Here is a 15,289-nt window from a genome sequence, read left to right as displayed (position 1 = left end):
AAAAAAAAAAAAAAAAGTAGGTTATTTTACAGGTTTGAAGTTGACCCTACTCAGACTGCCTGGCTTTCCCTGTGATGGGGTGAATTCCTTCTTCCACACACAACCTCCTTCCTCACTGTCATTTGCCGCGATGCAGCTATGAGCAGAAGGATCCTCTCCTTCCCCCACAGCCTTAAGCATGCTCTTAAACCATGAGCCAGTCAACATTTCTTAAGAAAGGAAAACACCATGCCATTAGTCACTTCAAGTATTTCACTTAGATTGCTAAAAATGTACTAAAGCAATCCTTAATCCATGGACATATCACCATAGGGTTTGCATTTTTAAATGTTCCGAATTTTGCTTCAGCTTTATTTTGGTGTCTGCTCTCTCCTCTGAATATTCTCTCTCTCTCTCTCTCTCTCTCTCTCTCTCTCTCTCTCTCTCTCTCTCTCTCTCTCTCTCTCTCTCTCTCGCCATTAATCTTTAATTCAACTTGAAACTAAAATATGAAATTTTTCTCTAAGCCAACTTACATCCATTTTGAAAAACCTGTTTCTGTCCATAACCCTCAATGACTTTTAGTAAGATTTCTCAACTATGTTAAACATTTCAATCATGTAGCCAAATATACTTGCCTAGCCTACTTTCTTTGGATTCTACATCTTGTTTTTTTTTTTTAATTTTTTTTTAACATTTATTTGTTAATTTATCTTTATTTGTTATTGTGTGTGGTGTGCTATAGTGTATATATGCTGAGAAGAAGACAATTTGAATGAGTCAGTTCTCTCTTTGCACCATGTGGATTCTGGGCATGGAACTCGGGTCCTCAGGCTTGGTGGCAATTGCCATTACCCATTGAGACATCTCATCCCCCATTATTCTACATCTTTAAAGACAGTGTGTCCCTCAGCCTTTCACCCAATATTACAGTCTCAGCATCCAGAGAATGAGAACTTTGTGCTATTTATCTGCATACCCTAGAATGTTTCATAATGCTGAAGAAAAATAAATGAATGCAGTAGCTTTGGTCACCATTCCACCATCCCTGGCACTGCCACACCCCTACGTACAAGATTTCGGTCTATGTGTTCCCTGGAATCACTGGGGAGATTCTGAGAAATACTCAGCCTCCGCCTACAGAGATTCCAATTTAATTGCCTTGGGTGGGATTCAGTAAACGGTATTTTTAAACGTTCCCCAGACAATCTGAAGTACGCCCAAAGTTAACTTTTGAGATAGAGAGTAAAGTGTAGGCTGTGGAAACTTGAATTTTGAATCTAGTTTAAGATTAATTTTCATGTACTATATTTACCTTAACAATCAAATCCACCCAAACGAATCATTTAGCCCTTCCCCATGCAAGAGAATTTGATACTTAATTAGATCTACCACTAACGGGAAATGTATGCAGAAAAAAGTACTCATTTTAACACAAAATTTAGCCTTTGGAATCTATACATAATTAGGTTAGAATATTTAAATGAACATGTCATAGGACCAGAAAGAAAACATTCAAGGCACACATGTAGGCCTTTTCTTACCTATTCGTTTAAGCAACATTCCATCACATTTTGATTGTTTATACTTGCGGTTTTAATTAGGATTGAATTAAGTCCAAGTCAGGCTATTTTAAATTTTAGAGGTTATTGAACTTTCATATGTCTTGTGTGACCATTCACAGTATTGATCATCTTTAGAGTCACAGACTCTGGTAAGATCTTCAAGCTCCCTACAGGTTTTGTTTCCTCTAAGCTTCAAAGGCCCCACACTGCCTTTACTCTGAAGACTCTTCTAAGTTCACGGTTTCTTTTAATTTGACATTGTCTTTATAGGCAGATACAACATGTACTTAGAAATTTTTGTAAAGTTTAATTCTAACCAAAAAATAAATGTGTACTGTCTAATCTGTATTTTAGAAAACAGTCGACTTTTCAAAACCATCATTGCAGATTCAGCTATGTTCTAGTTATGAAATATTAATCATTTTTAAAATTTAAATGTGTGTGTTAGTGTGTGTGTGAGTGTGTGTGTTGGTAAATTCTTCGTTTGTCATCCCTTCTCCTCCTTTACACAGAGTGTCAGAAATGCATTCTTCACACTTGATCTCTCAGAGGGATAGGCAGGTGAGTGAACAAAGAATCCTCAGTTCTTTTGAAGTTGAGCACAGAAAACTGAGGCTGGGGCCATAGCTCAGTTGGTAGAATGTATGTGAGTGGCCCTGGCTTAGATCTACATCAATTCACAATAACAGGCTGGGTAGTTCACATCTGTAATTGTAGCACTAAGTGTATAGACACAGAAGGATCAAGAAAGAGTTCAACCTTGGCTTCATAGTGAGTTCTAGACCAGCCTGGGATAAGTGAGAATCTGCCTTAAAAACAGTAACAATAACGACAACAAAACCAAACCCAGAAACCTGGAACCTGTGCGGAATGGAGAGCGTTCAGCATTTAGAAAATAATTTGAGGGAAAACCTTTTATCACTACTTCAGCCTAGGATTCCTGAGAAAGTTACACAGACAGGGAGTCTCCATGTGCACCATGCATAGAAACAGTATTCGGGGGCCAATAGAAATCATAAAGACAGGAGGAAGAGAAACAGTGGATTACAAGCTAACAGAATCTGTCTGTGGGTTTAAATCCACCTCTGACATCCTGGGATAGAAAGCTTCTTTTATTTGTTTAGGAAACTACTCCAAGATTTACCTCCTAACATCTAAGCAGAGTCTCTTTACTTTCATTGTTTATGATGAACCCTAGTCTTGGATGACCTACCAGGCTTCACATTTCATATCTTCGCTTCCATTGTGTTGTTTTACCATAACTTCAGTGGCTTCTAGGAACATGGTAAAATGCTTCTGCCCCCTGCTGTGGACAAGTTGTCAAGATTCGGCCAAAACTCCATGCCTAGAAGCTTCACTTTACTCCTTGGGAATGTTCACACTTGATAGTAAATCTCCCCTGCCCCTTAAAAGATCATGGATTCTCCTATTTTCTTTCTATTGTTCTTTTCCCATTTCATGTGGGTTTATAGCATGGATCTATGTGTATGCTTGCTTGCATGTGTGGATGCACATTCATATGTGTGCAGGTATCTGACATGTAGGGGAGTAAGCCAGAGGTCGATTTCCATAATCATTTTTGATCTTTGCTTTTCCACTTTATTCATCAAGACAAGGTCACTCAGCCAATACCCAAACTTGCTGACACAGCTAGTCTTGCTAGCCAGCCTGCTCTGGGAAATTACAGTTTCCTGCGTGCTCTCAGCATTTGTATGAGTTCTGGGGATATGGACTCAGCTCCTCATACTTGTGCACAAACAGTAAGTTCCTCAACCACAGAAGCATCTCCCAGCCCCTGTTTTATCTTCTCACACTTACCCAAGAGATCTTTTCTTCTATGGTTTAATTAAAACAATGATTTTGAGTGTTACTCTGTGTCAAACACAATTTTGAGATCGGTGTCAATGGTGTCCTCATTATGCTAATGAGGAGTTCAATGGCACAGAAGGGCTGACTAACAGAACCGAAGTCACACAGAACATCAATGACAAAGACAGAGTCCAGTCTCTTTATTGGGTTGGCACTAAGTAAGGATTTACAGCTGTACTGTCTAAGCCTGAATCCTGCTTTCTGCAGGAATCACATGGCCTGGAGTAAACCACAGAAAGATCTGTGCATTGTTTTCCAGTTTATAAAATAGGAACAATTACGGTTACTTCACATACCTGACGTATTAGGTATGCTGACACGCAGGTGACACTATACCCAGCAGTCAGAAGGTGTTTTAGTGTGAGTGGTTGCTACTAATGACTACTGTATAGCACCTCTCCATCTCTTTCTTGGCTCCCGGTTCTTCTGTTCCATATCTAGTCACCCAAATCTGCTTGATGCCTACATGTTCCATAAACATATTAATTCAGTAATGTCTTCCCAGTCTATTATTCTAGTACAGTTCAGCTGTACTAGTGTACTGATGAACGTCATTGCCCCACCAAGTTCAGGGGTCTTTCCAAGATTTTCTTTTGGTTATTAGATTACCCCCAACAAGAAGTTTCTCCCTATTTCACTCACAGCTTTCTATTTTTTTCCTCTTCCTGCCTCTTGTACCAACTCAAGCAGACAGCTCAGTTGTAGATATGATGACATAGTGATTTTCATTCACACATATTAAACAGTGCTAAAGTAGTCCTATTGTGTGCTAAAGTAGCCATTTACGTGCCAAACACAACATTGATGAATCTCTACCCTCAGTGATCTTCCAATCTACATCAATAGGAGATTCAAACGCTGCAAAGAGCATTGCTAGACATGTGTTTTATATCATATTAATAGAAACAAAAGAGGGATTATGGACAATATGACAAAGCAAGCAATGTAAAGCTCAGCCTATTTGATCTGGGACTAGAGATATCGGGATAACCAACAGGTGTTGAGGGAGAGTGTTTCACAACTAAACAATTTAATCAGCTACAGGATAAATATAGATAAGAAATGTATTTCAAAATAAAGTAGCAAATGCTTAGAAGGAGATGTGGTGTATTTTTGAAGCACAGATGAGGTGTTGGCAGTTGAAGGATATCAAAATTGGGCAGCAATTCAGGGAATTAATTCAGCATTTCTACAACTGTCTCTATTTAATCTGACTTTTGTTATTGTGGAAGAGCTCATTGTCAAGGTTTGCTCTGCAGTCACTACCTTCAATCTGAAGTTGATCTCGATTGGGTTTGATCCTCGGTGACCACACATTTCAACTTGCCTCCTGCTTCTCTTTGGCTGCTGGTCTGTGAAATCAAATGTTACTTATCCCTTTTTAGCTTAATTATTTACATGCTCATGTTCCTTTCAATCTATTACCAGGTAGGTGGGGTTGGCAGAGTTTACCTTGAAATAACATTTATTGTCAAATATCAATCTAACGATTTATCATAGACGCTATTGAGTTAATATGAAACTATAATTGGTGACTTCAGAAATGGAACACTAGAATTAAGGATGAAATTGACATTTAAATAAGGCATGCATTGATACCAATAATGTAACTAGGTATAAAATATCTCCAAAGCATTATTAAAGCAATCAAATTATACCTGGCTGAGATTTTTCTTTCCATCCAATGGGTTTATTTAGCCCCATAAATATTAGTAACCATGAATTACCTACCTATAATGTATAATAATATACATAATATAATTCAATAAGCTATAGACACTCTTGATAATCATTTATTCTTTAAATTTTCTTTATTGATTCTATGAGAATATCCCTAGTGTTTCTATGGGCAGACAACCGAACAATTAGACTCACAACGTTTGCCAACTACAAAATCCTATGGCATATCTGTGACTTTACAAAGATAGCCGTGTTGGACAAAACAAAATATCATAGTCTAGGTGGCCCAGGCAACAGAATTAACATTTTCCAAGTGCTAGATGTTAGACATTCAAAGTCCGAGTGTTAGCATGATTTGGGTTCTGGTGAGGCCTGTCTTAAGAGACTGTAGATGACTGTTTTCTGGGGCGGCGGGGGGGGGGGAGGGATGGACAGAGAGGAGGAGGAGGGTCTAGGAAGAAGGTGACAACAATGATGAATAAAGGCGTAGGAGGAAGAGGGAGAGAGCACTTGTAAAGATGAGGACATCACCTTCCTGATCTCAACTAAACCTAAAATATCCTAAAAAGATTTATCTCCGAATACATCACATTGGAAGTAATGGAATGGGAACACAGTTCTTCCACAGCACTCTCTGCAAACCCTGCCCCCATCCATACTCAGCACTATCCTGTGGGCTTGCCACCTGTGCCATGGATGGAGGCTGTGGGGGGAGGTCTAGGTCCAACAAAAACCAGTGGAGATGATCCAGACAGTGACACCGAGTGTGGCCCCTAGGATCTCTGAACTGCAGCTGGGAATGCTTTCTTTCTCCCCAAAAAAGTCATGGATGTCCACATTCAGCCAGCTCTACGATCTTAAATCTAAGCTGATAACCTTCTTTCTTTTTTGTTCCATTTTGTTCCATTTTGATTAGCGAGTCAGAATTTCTCTTCACATAGGCCAGAAATGTTTACCAAATATTTCAGCCACATAACATTACTTTCATCAAAAAAAAAATATCCATTTACCTTTCTTTTATTTCTTTCTCCTTCCTTCCTTCCTCCCTCCCCCTCCCTCTCTCTCTCTTCCTATCTTTTTCTTCCTCTTCCTATCCCTCTTCTTCTGTCTCTATTTCCATCTTCTCTTTGGTAATATGAATAACTTGAGAATTTACCAAATCTTCATGTTGTGGTTCATTTTCCCTTAACCAGCCCCCCTTCAGTTCATCTGTAACCTATCACATTTTCCAATTATCAGGTAGAAAGAACTACACTGCTCCTTTAATACATTGCTTACAGATTTCCTCCATGAAATATTCAGTCGAATCCACTCAACATCTTCCAATGACAAAACACCAGAACACAGATCTGCCAAACTCTTTACCCCTCGGTGACAAAGTCCCCATCTGCCTACAAATGTGCCCCTTCCACCCCAGGCCTCACTAAAATCACATATAACATTTCTAGTGTATATGTCAAAATTCTTCTAGCCTCTTACACATCACCAAATTGCAAATCTTCCTCTTCATTTTGAGGTATGTGTCACAGCATCATCCCATTCCTTATCCATATCTATTTCATTTTCTTATTGGTCAGATTTAAAAATTATCTAAATAGCATAAACTTATTTCCTGTAAGTTCTACAGGCTGAGACACCATGATTAAGGTTCAAGCAAAGTAGATGTCATTCTGAGACCCCTTCTTTTCCTCATAAAGCTGCTTCCCTCACTGCACGCGGACACTTTTTTATATAAACATGGCTGTAAAGAGTGTGCAGGGTCTGAAGTGTCTCTGTTTGACGGTCACCAGTTGCATCATGATGACCCTTCCTTCATAAGCACAACTAGTCCTAATGATCTCTTAAGAAACCCCTCTCCAAACATCATCACATTGTACATTCATGCTCTGATACATGAATTGGAAAGGCACAACTCAACCTACCAAATATGTGTATTTTCAAGACACTTTCTGTTCATAAACAGACAAATTTTCACTATAAAATTATTTTTTGGAACAATCCATGATACTGTCTTCTGAGAAAGTTTGTAATAAATACTTTTATCTTTTATCTGTAAAATTTGTTTTGTGAATGTTCCTTAGGGTTGCGTGGTAAACACACTGCATATCTACTCCTTAGAGTCCAAACATACTCTATCTTGCTCTCAGTTCAGCATTTTTTTGCATATGATAAAGATAACTGCTTAAAATACATTTAATCTAAAATTAGATATATAAGTGAAACATTTGCTTCAAAATTATTAGAAAGAACTGCATCTTAATGAGAATGCTATGAGGTTTCAACTGAGCAAATTCAATACTTAATTATGAAACTGAAAATTTAACTCTAAACAGTGACATACTGCTGAGTTTGACTGTAGTTATTCGTAAGAAAACATGTTTTTAATAAAGATTGCGAGAGCATGCCTCTGGAGTCTGTCTTACCAGCACATTACAGGCTCTTGCGATTGTATTTGGAATATTCTTCTCGTTTTCTTCAGTTTGGAAAGTTATACCATCAATTTCTGACAGAAAATATTGATGATCTACTGTTGACTATCATAGCTGAAATTTCCTTTTACAATACGAACATACTAGATGGTGAATTTAGGCCTTTTGATAACTCAGACTGCACAAATGTAAGATGTAACAGGGAAATGACCACAGTGCACACAATGTTGTTTTCAAATCTGAAGAAATTGGCTTTTTAAGCCTTAGTCCAAATTTTAACTTTTTAAAATTTAAATTGTCTAGATTTTATGGGTCAAGAAAATTAATATTTTTATATATCTATTTATTTTGGAGAGTTTTGTTTGTTTATGTTCTTTTGGGACAGGGTTTCTCTGTGTAACAGCCCTGACTGTCCTGGAACTCACTTTGTAGCCCAGGCTGGCCTCAAACTCACAGAGATCTGCCTGCCACTGACTGGAGTGCTGGGATTAAAGACATATGTGCCACATCAGGCTTAGAAAATAATTAATTGATTGAGTGATTAAAAATGAATAAATTGTCTTGAGAGAAACTCTTTGTGTCACTATGGGTTCCCTTTCTGGATCACTGCATATTTTTTTTAACATATTTCATTATTTCTCCATGATTATTTTCCTTTTTTGAATGAAAAAAAAAAAAAAAAAAGAGGACATGACTGTTTAATGCAGCGGCGCTGTGTTATTCATTAAGCGGTGCTGTTACAGTTTGAGAAAGGCCACGAGGCACAACAAAACCCACTATCAGAGCTTTATTAGAAAAGAGGGACAAGAGAGCATGACCAGGCCTGTGGAAGACATGTGCAGGGAGAGAAGGCAGGAGGAAAAGAAAAAGAAAGAGGAGGAGTCTGTGATCTGCTTCTTATGGATTCCCCTGCACATGTGCATATAGGCTTATGGAGCTGCATCTTGCATCCACACATCCACATAGATTGTGTGTGTGAGCAAATTATGTGATCATGCAAGTCACACGGATTATGTTGGACGTTAAGGCCCCTTACTTGGCTACTGAACTGCGCATGTGCAGTTATGTGTGGGGGTGGGGGGTGGGGAGGAGTGGCCAGGAATGCCAACAATGATTGCTTCTTAGGGTTAGAGGTTTTTATTATAGATATAAGGGAGAAAACAGGCAAAGACAGAGACATCGACATCTGGGAGAGTCCAGAGTGAACATGGCCACACTGAGCCAGGCCATGTGAGCAGACTGGGAGGGGAGAGAAAGAGAAAAACCAGCCAAGACAAGTGGCCTGAACCAAGAGACTGGCTAAGAGACGGGTGTAGTCAAAATGGCTGAGTTATATAGGTGCCAGAAGAGCCGGGGAGAGGGAAGCCCAGATTCTGGGATGGTGAGTTCAGGGAGGGGGGCAGGGGATGTCATCGGGGGACCCTATGACTGATAAGGACTGAGGGATGCTGGGAATGCCTAGCCATCAGCGTCTGCTTTGGTATGTCAATAGGCACATCAGTTAGCCTTGAGACCTAGCACTTTTTTGCTGCGTTTTAATTAAAATTGTTTTAAAGTTTTCATACATTAGTACTGTATCCACATCATTTCCACCACTATCTCTTCTCTCTCCAAATGTTCACCTGATGCTGTCTCCCCTAATCCTTCTCAATTTCATGACCTCTTTCCCCTTTAGTTATTATACACAAGAAAACACAGAAACATGCAGAGAGAGGGATAGAGGGGGATAAACACAACTTACTGAGTCCATTTAGTGTTTTTATATATATATAGAGAGAGAGTGTGTGTGTGTGTGTGTGTGTGTGTGTTTAAGGCTGACTGCTTGGGATTGGATAACTTGTCAGGTGACTCCTCACTTGAGAAGAATGAATCTCCATCTCCCAGCAACCATTTGTTGCCTACAGCTCTTCATCTAGGATGGGGTCTTGGGAGATTTCCTCCACCCACGTTGCAGTCAATTGATTTTTTTTTCAGACCATGTTTAAGCAACTATATTTTTGCGATTTCACAGGTGTAGATTCCCTGTCGTACCGAACACGTCCTAGTCCTCTGGCTCCTCCAATCATTTTGGCCTCTCTTACGCGATGTTTGCAGCCTTAGCTGTTGTACTGTAGATGATTCAACTGAGGACGGGCACTGCACAGTTAGTTGCTTTCTGCATTCTGATCAGTTGTGGATTTCTATAATGGGCTCTGTAGCTGCTGCGAAAAGACGCTTCTTTGATGAGAGGTGAGACATACTCTTAATTGTGGATGGAAGGATTGGTATTTAGAAAGCTCTTAGAGATTTAAGAAAGTGACTGTATTAGGTTCTCATCTGGGGTCTATGGCCCACCTCTCCTGCAACAGACAGTTGGCTGGGTTTATAAAACCAGACATGAATCCCCTCCTCTCGGGATTTAAGTTTTATTAAATGGTTGTTTGTTACTCCTGAGATATTTCTGTTAGCATTCAAGCATACCCGGCCTGCCCCTTGGGGAGCTGGCACAATGCATTTGCTAGCATTCAGGCAGATACCTAGACAGCCCAGGGTCCTAGGGTCATATGTCATTAAATAGTCTGTGCATGTGCTATGTGGCTACGGAGTCTCTGTACTACGTAAGTGCTGAGCCCCTTTTCAGAGGTGGCCTCGCCTTTCTTTTTTCTCTCTTCCTTTTCCTCCTCTTCTTCCTCAGCTATTGTCTCCAGAGGGGAACTTTGTGTCTCTTCCTTCCCCTCCCCCAATAAATTCTCCACGTGAGTTCTGTCCTGTGGCATAACTTTCTAGGGCCCCTTGGCTCCAACCCACCAAGATTGCCTTCTGCCATTTTTAAATTAATAACAATTTCACTATTGCACCATTGATGATATCTTAACAAATTCTCTTTCTATTCACCTGTTGTCTCCACATATATGGAGTGCATGAGGATTTCCCACAATGTCTTTCTGGTCCTTCAGATGTTTTTCTTTATCATAGACAATTTTAGTTATATTAATAGTGAATATATGTATATTACTGCCAAAAATATTTGGATGTGATCCCAACATCTATATCATTACGCAAAGATCCTTTCATTTTTATTTTTGAACAAGTTATATGATCAATGCTTGTGATTTGGATATCCTGTCATAACTTAGGGGCAAGAATGCACTAATGGATCCTGGAGAAAAGAAGGGAAGTGGGGGGATCCTTTTCTTAATCATAAGAAAAATGTAATCATAATATAAGTATAGGTGAAAGGAGAATATTAATTACATTTCTTTGGTAATTAGCAAAAAAAAAGTCAAGTGGTTTATTTTTGTGTGGCACACATACAATCATATAACTCAAACTCCTATCTATAGCAAAGTGCTTTGTTTTTTTTAACGTATTTATTTGTGTCGTTGAGAACTTGAGACCATTTTCTTGTGGATATAGGCACAGCCTATAGTATTTAATCACCCAGTAGTTTTGACAACAAAGTGGTATCACTTGTGCTAGCAATAACTTTTCTCCTTTTCATGTATGTGTGTGTTATGTATATAGGTCTGTTCACATGTGTGGTAGCACATGAATTTGAAAGTGCATGTAGAGGTTCTGTGTTGAAGTTGGGAACTTCTTCAATATCGCTTCCTCCTTACTAATTAAGGGAGGTCTCTCAATCAAACACAGAGCTCACTGATAATGCTGCCACCCTAGCCATCTTGCTCTAGGGCTCCTGTCTTGAGCTTCTGAAGATGGAATTACAGGTGGGCTGCCACATCCACCTGGCTTTTTCATTGGCTCTGGGGATTCAATTTTTTGTCCTTATACTTCTATAGCAAGTGTTTTATCTCCTCAGCCATCTCCCTAGCCCTACAAGCAATACTTTTTTAATTAAATATTTAGTTGAGGTGATTATCATTTCATATATGTGTATCTCTCATTAAACATGAAAGCATTTATGTCCTTGGTGATGTCTAAAAATAGTCTTACAAAGTAGCCCAAACATCTGCAGAGAGGTATAAACAATGAATTTACCTCCATACTTCAGGGTCTGCTGGATTGCTCAAAAGTTGTTTTTGTTTTTCCTTCTGGAGGAAATCCAGATTTACTAAGCAGAAAAACAAAAACGGAAAAATCTATATGAAGTTTTAAAGTATAGCGGTATAGCTGCAATGTAAATGGGAAGTATTGATCTGTAACTCACCAGTCCAACCTCACAAGAAGTCTCCTGATATACATAATAAACAGGTTGCTTTTGTTTGGCCACATATGGCTACTTCTTTTTGTCAACACTATCACAAAACATGCTAATAACCATTTCTCAGAAAATCTCCATCTTTGACAATGAAAGTTGTACAATAAGGACATCAATTCTTTTTGAAGAGCTAATGATTTAGTAATTACATGTTCCAAAGCAGATACCAAAATCTGAATGGTGCTAAAAACAACACAAAAACAATCCTTATAAGAAAAACTAGTAAATCTTTTGGGAGAACATAAGATCTGTTTTGATAACGAGTATTTAAATTGCTATTAAATTGATGATATAGAGAAAAAAATGAACTGATTTTGATTACATCTTTAGTGTTAATTCAAGTGCCTCTTGATAGCTTCCCAAATTAGTTTAAGCTGTAAAATAAAATTCCACTTTGACGATCTATTTTTGCAATTCTCTTCAAGAAAGAATTGCATAATCTATAATTTAGTTGTAGTTTTATGTGTATGCATGTGTGAGAGAGTGTATGTCTGTACACGTGGTGCATGTGCATGGGTACGTGTATGTGCATGTGTGTGTACATGGGTATGTGTATGTGCATGGGTAAGTATATGTTCATAGCTATGGGTACTTGCACCACAGAAGCCAAAGGAGGACTTCAGGTTCTATCAAACTTAGTGTTACAATCTCCTTGAAGACAGGACCTCTCACTGGACCTGCAGCTAGCCTGGTGGCCAGTGAACTCCAAACATCCTCTGTACTCCCCACAGTTCCTGGGTCACAGGCATCACAAATAAGGACATAAACTTAACTCTTGATCAAGAAAGCTTGCTGAAATCATGCCACAGAGACACACACAGACAAGAAATGTATTTGGTTTTTACTCTTCTGGGTCGTGCCTGTCTTTCCCCACTGTCTGGGGTCTCATACACCTCTCAAGTCTATTCCGTTGGCTAGTCTAAATGGAATTGGCTCACAGGAAGCACAGGAGGAAAGGGAGAGAGCTCTTTGCTCCCAGGGAAAAAAGGGTCAATGCTCCAGCATGTCAAATTCTGGAAAGCAGCAGGGGTCTTTGTGTAGATAAAGATTTTACTAGGTATGTGTTGGGGGGGGATGTGAAAACATGTGCATGAAAGTCTTCACAAGCTGGGGGAGATAAAAGATTTGAATTCCTTATCCTAAACACAAGTTTTATAGTATTGATGGAAAAGATTCATATTTGGTATTTCTTACACAGGTACCTCAGACCACTCCTAGCTCCTTACACCGTCCTAGGATCTGAATTCAGGTCCTCGTGCTTATGATGCAAGCAAGCACTCTGCCTTAAGGCCATCTCTCCAATCTCCAGCTATAGACTTTATTTGATTACAGTGAGTGGCATTCTTGGAGTGATTGCTATTTTACCTAACATTTGGGACTGATTTAACCATATAATGTCCTGATCACTTTGCATGCCCTCTCCTTTGTCCTTGAACACTTGATTTTCTTCTGTTTTCTAATGAAATACGAGGCAGGGAATTTTCTCACTATATACAGACTCCTTGATTCTTGAAAATGTTTAACTTCACAGGTCTATGTTTGCACATGTACCGTATGTGTATGGGTATGAGAATTTGCTCATACAGAGGTCAAGGGGGACATGTAGTATCCTGCTCCACCTCTCTCTCCCTCCCCCTCTCTCTCAACTGTGACTTGAACTCACTTTTCCCTTTCTTCTGAGCTTTTCAAATGGTGATGAGGCTGCTCTCAGCTTAATTGTTCCCTTTTAGATAGGCTTTTATCTCTGTTTGACTCCAGAGGCTTCTCTTAGTCCTTCATACTCTGTCTTCTCACAACAAAATGACCAGCTAAACATAATTTGTTTTGTTTTATTTGTGAAGCTTTCTAAATATGAGGACTTGTTTCCAGTTGAATAAATTGTTCCATCATTATCTCAAAGTTTTTCTCTTCTTTCAACGCTATCATTTTCACCATTATTCTTGTGAGATGTGTCAGAGCTTCTGGATTATTATTAGTTTTTTTTGCCATATCTTCAGAACTCCCTTTAGTAGGCTTTCTGGTATTTTTTCCTTCCTCTCTGCTGAATCTTATATACTTCAATTTTCTCTTTCACTCATTTTCTCTACACCTTTGTCCACATACTCTATATGATTTCTATCATGGTTTTATCTCAATGACTATATCAACTTCTATGATGGTAGAAATTTTATTTGGAGGGCCTGGGGATGTAGCTCATTTGGTGTACTGAATGTTCAGCATTTAGGCTACCCAGAATTCCATCCCAGCTATTGCATAAATCAAGTATGATGCTTCTCACCTGTAATCTCAGCCCTCAAGAGGTGGAGGCAGAAGGATGAAAGTTCTCTGTTATCCTTAGGTATATAGTGAGTCCAAGCTTAGTATGGACTACATGAGATGGTGCCTCAAAATAAATAAATAAGCCGGGCGGTGGTGGCGCACGCCTTTAATCCCAGCACTCGGGAGGCAGAGGCAGGTGGATCTCTGTGAGTTCGAGGCCAGCCTGGTCTACAGAGCAAGATCCAGGAAAGGTGCAAAGCTACACAGAGAAACCCTGTCTCGAAAAACCAAAATAAATTTATTTATTTATTCAAATAAATAAAGTAGTAAGGAAGGGATAATAAAATAAGGGTTCTATTATATTCCAGAAATAATGCTGTATTATTGACATAGTAATTCCAAAGAAGAAACTCTCCTTCTTACAAGACATATAAGAGAAAGAATGTTTTCCTTCTCATCTACCAACTGCCTAGTCTTTAGCTAGCACATAGGATAGTTTCTATAAATGTTCACAGTAATGGACTGCATATAAACCAAGCAAAGTTTTAACTTAACACACTATACATTCTCACGAATAAATCATCTTTACCGATTATCAGTGCATCTAATGTAGTTGATTCTAAAACTGGTGTGTATAAAACACAAAGCAAAACAAAACAAAACACACTTCTGATGAAAAACAAAATAGAGTCACGGGTCTAAGCATAGGGTTTCTGACTCTGTGTAGTTAAGGAACTACCTATAAATCTCTATTTCGAATATGAAATCATATAATGCATGGTTTTGATTTCACAAGTTCCCGAAACACCTTTTTGGAGAGATAGGTAAGTCAGAAATTTCTCTACTGTGTGGCTTGATCAGCAGCAGTTATGTTGGAGACCAGTTAGAGTATAGAGATTTGCAATAATAGAATAAAAGCTAGAGGCAGGTGGAAAGTTTGAGAAAGGTCCATACTGGCTCAGTAAGTATCCTTGTAAAGCCACATTGCTATTTACAACATAAATGGAAAACAAATAAACAAACAACAACAAAAAAAAAAAAAACACTTGGTCATTTGCTCTAATGAAAAGCTGCTGCATTTTATAACATGCAATTTTCATTCTTCACAGTTTCCTTCATTAATTAAAGCTATTTGGAAGCAGAAAAGGTTGATATTGGTCTGTTTCTCATGGATTTATATTTTAAAGCTTTGCACTGAATTTTGTAGCCTGATAGAATGATAATGTAATGCAATTTAGCTTAATATCTGTTTTGTGTTAGATGACAGTTTTATTAAGCAGAACCAATAATCATCGTCATTCAGACTCATA

This window comes from Peromyscus maniculatus, chromosome 6, assembly GCF_049852395.1.
Source record: "Peromyscus maniculatus bairdii isolate BWxNUB_F1_BW_parent chromosome 6, HU_Pman_BW_mat_3.1, whole genome shotgun sequence".
Lineage (NCBI taxonomy): Eukaryota > Metazoa > Chordata > Mammalia > Rodentia > Cricetidae > Peromyscus > Peromyscus maniculatus.
This window is presented reverse-complemented; position numbering follows the sequence as displayed.